Consider the following 3,945-nt stretch of genomic DNA (forward strand, 5'->3'; position numbering starts at 1 on the left):
AGAAGCAGAAAGCAGAAACTAACACAGAAATTAGCACAGAATCATTTCCACAGTATTCTAATGGTTACAGCAGTCGCAGGGCCTGCCCAGTTTCAAAGATGTTAAAGTAGACTGAATAGTGTCCCTGAAAATTCATATTCACCCAAAACCTCGGGATATTGTCTTAATTGTATAGTGTTTTTGCAGGTGCGATGTTAAGATGAGGTCATACTGGATGTGGGAAGGGGGCCTAAATCCAATGAAGGGCTCCAGAATCTCAGCAAGCCCCACTTAGCACCATGTCACCTGCCCACTGCTGTGGCTGCTTACAAGGTGGTGATGATCCTGCTCAGCCAGAACACCTGGAACCTGGAGCACCTCTTCAGTGGCTGAAGCAAGCCATTCACATGCTCTAGGTGGTGCTGGATGCCATCGACCAGATGTGGCTGCCATAGGGTGGGCTTGGCGCCTCAGTAAGTACCACTACAGGTGCTGATGGGCCTCAACAATGCCAAGACAGCCACCAAGCATGGTGAGGCCCAGATGAGGATCTTGAGTGCCCTTCAACTTGTCACTGCTGCCCATGGAGCCCCACCACTCTTTCTATGTCAGCATCTTCAAGGATCACCGGTATGCAGACCTCACTGAAGACCAGCTGCCCTCCTGCAACTGTTTGATGGACACCATCGCCACAGCACTGTCCTTTAGGAATGAAGAAATTGTTCACCAGGTGAAGGAGGGCAAGCGGGTGCTGATCAGCCCATGGCAACAGTCTCTGGGACATCATCACACACCTGGAGGGTCTCTGAAGAAGCAATCATGGAGCTGAACCTGCTGACTTGGATCCCCATTGTCTATGAGTTGGACAAGAACTTGAAGTCCATCAAGCCCTTGCAGTTCCTGGGGGTGAGGAGACTGTGCCAAAGCCATGGCAGCTGTAGCCACCCAGGGCAAGATGAAGAAGTGAAGGCCCATCTGGTTCCCCCCCCATCCCTACTCCCTCACCACATCCATTGTGTCCTGAGTTGTAGCTGCAGGTGGGACCAGTGGCCCCACCATTGGCCTCCTGCACCCACTCCTTTCACAGCACACCAGGGTCTTGTTCTAGGTCCTAAGTGAGGTAAACCTCCTCCTGGCCACGCATTGCCCACTAGCAACTGGGGCTTGCCAGTGCTCTGTCTCCTGAGACCTAGTTGAGTCGGGGACAGGGAGGAGCTATGCCAAGGCATGGCCAGTAAAGAGAAGTGAGAGAGTCTCTGCTCCCAGAAGCAAGACCTTTGCTCAAGACACCACCTGAGGCTGCAGTCATTCCTGTGCAGATGAATGTCACCTGCATGGCAGTTGAGAAGCAACCCTTTCCTCTTTGAACCCAGAGGTGCTGGTTCCAGAAGGTTGAGATCAATCCTGAAATAAGTCTACATGTTGAATTGACTTTTATAAAAGATAATGTATAAATAATACCAAACAAAACCCTCCTGGGGTTTCTATTGGGGGTTGGAACAGTCCCATGTGTGGTCTCAGAATAAGCCATTTCTCACACCAACACAGGCCCAGCTCCTTGACCTTTAGGTGTCGAGGAGCCTGCTGTGTGCTCAGTCCCTCCCTGCACTCAACCTGTGGCAGTGAGAGGTCTCTCATTGTGTCCAGGTGTGTCTGTCACTGATTGGTTTCTGAATCATATTCTAGTTGCTTGCCCCGCCTCGGGGCTGTGTTCATTCTGAGCATATCTGTATTGTCTTTCCAGGTCAATATAATAAAGAAGTGATGTACAATTTTTAAAAAATCCAATGTCTGGTGTCTTTATAAAATGAGATACACAGACATAGACAGAAACAAGGAAGAAAGACATGGGTTGGTGGAGGCAGAGTTTCGAGTAACACAACCAGAAGTGTCAAGGAATACCAAGGATGGCCAGCAACCACCAGAAACTAGAGAGGGGCATGGAACAAACGCTTCCTCAGATTCCCAGAAGGAACCAATCCTGCCAACAACTTGACTTCAGACTTTTGGCCTCCAGAACTGTGAGAGAAAAAAAAAATCTCTGCTGTTTTAAGCATCCCAGTTTGTGGTGATTTGTTATGGCAGCCTTAGAAAACTAATATACGAATGGAGAAATAAACCCCACCTCCTGCTGAGAGTGTGTAAAGTCACATTGCAGAAGAGTAGAACAATGATGGGGATGTTGTTGGGTCATTTTTGGAAAAGACAATCTGCTCCAACTGTTTATATCCAAAAGCCATACTAGCCTCAGTGGCTGGCAGCTTGGATTCTTTTTTCTTTAGGAACTCATATATTCTATTTCTATTTGTGACCCATACTCTGTGTGTATGTGCATTTCTGTACATATGCATGTGTGTGTATTCCTTGTGATAAGTCTCCCAATATCTTCTTTGGAAAGTGCTGGAGTGTGAAGAAACCAAAATTTTCCCCTGGGTTAGTAGTACAGTTTACACCTCAACCTGCTGGTTTCACTGTTCTTTCTGCCAGACTGAATTTCAAAAATTTTCTCAGCAGGATGTAAACATTGAACTCAAGCTTTGACAATTTCTGAGCTCCCACTGTGACTGTGATAAAGGAATCATAATCAATCACCAAAGCGTTGGTAGATGCCACCACTCCTCCCTACGCTGTTCTCCACAAAGTACCAGGGCCAGTCTAGGTGAAAACTACCAGGAGACCTCAGAAATTGAGCAGACATGACCTCTATCCATGGGTCTAAAATGATGGGGAGTCTCTGTCCCAAGCATGGGAAAGAGATACTTTGACAAGTCTCCCGGAAAATGCCGGAAGCTGTCCTCCAAATGTTTACCAGTAATCTGAGATTTAAGACTTGAAGCTTAAATACTACTGAATCACTGGCATCTCAAAGTCAAGTAAGACAGTAGATGTAGACAAGTCTTGAAAGTGTAACAAATATAAGACAGTGGAGATCATTTGGGGATGGTTAGAATTGGACCAGAATGAACTTCTAGTCCAACTCTTACAAAATCCTTCCACCATAATCCTGTGGAGATTCATCCCCAAATGGCATGAATCCCTCCACTGACAGGGAATTCATTACCATATGAACATGTTAAGGATCAAGCCATTAATGATGAAAAAACTTTCTATCTATCCAGATAATTTTGTGGTAGGAAGAGGTGGTAGGAATAAAGTCATCTATGAGCTATCGAAATTCCATGTTTTTCCATGCATGAAAAAATGTTAGAATTAAACACACTGCAATACTTGCATGGTGAGATGCTCACATTGAGAATCCCAAAATAAAATTAGTCCAAAATGATTGAGACTACAAGATTCAAGGAGAAATAAATGTCAAATCACCCTGAAGGAACATTTTTCACAATACATAGGTCATAGCTTTCTTCTCCCAACTGAAAACAAAAAAGAAATATAAATCCTGTTAAAGTTGACTTTACCATAAAAAAAATTACAAAATACATGAAGAAATGAACTGTCATGAGATCCTGTGTTAACAGGATAATTACTCCCCTAGAAAAAGTTTGTAATTAATAAATAAATCTAAAAGAACTACAAGTGTAATTAAAAATTAATAAAGTAATAAGAAATATAAATGCTAATATTTAGAAAACTGAAAACAAATTTTTAAAGTATCAGCAAATATAACTTGAAGAAATGAAAAACAGTCATCTAAATTAAAAACTCAGTGGTTAAGTTAAAATCAAATATGTGCAGCTAAAGAGAGAATGAGTAAACTAGGAAAATTCATCAGAATGCAACAAAACGAGAAAAGGAAAAATATAAAATAGCAATTAGAGACATAAAGGTTAGAATGAAAGTCCAAAATATATCTTGAATCGGTAAGTGGCCAAACAAATAATCTCAGAAAATGTAAAGCAAAAATTGACATAATTACAAAGAATTAAGTAACAAATCCATAATCATAGTGAATGATATGAAACTATCTCTCTTAGGAGCTGCTGTATTGAGCAGGCCAAATATTAA

The 3,945-nt window shown here is 42.7% G+C and overlaps 1 pseudogene; it reads left to right on the forward strand.

Annotated features, from left to right (window-relative positions):
* Positions 1-395: 395 nt before the first annotated feature.
* On the forward strand, positions 396-946 carry LOC103253012 (annotated as a pseudogene).
* Positions 947-3,945: the final 2,999 nt, after the last annotated feature.

The sequence above is a fragment of the Carlito syrichta genome, unplaced genomic scaffold (genome assembly GCF_000164805.1).
Source record: "Carlito syrichta isolate Samal-C Ts95f unplaced genomic scaffold, Tarsius_syrichta-2.0.1 Scaffold191527, whole genome shotgun sequence".
Taxonomy (NCBI): Eukaryota; Metazoa; Chordata; class Mammalia; order Primates; family Tarsiidae; genus Carlito; species Carlito syrichta.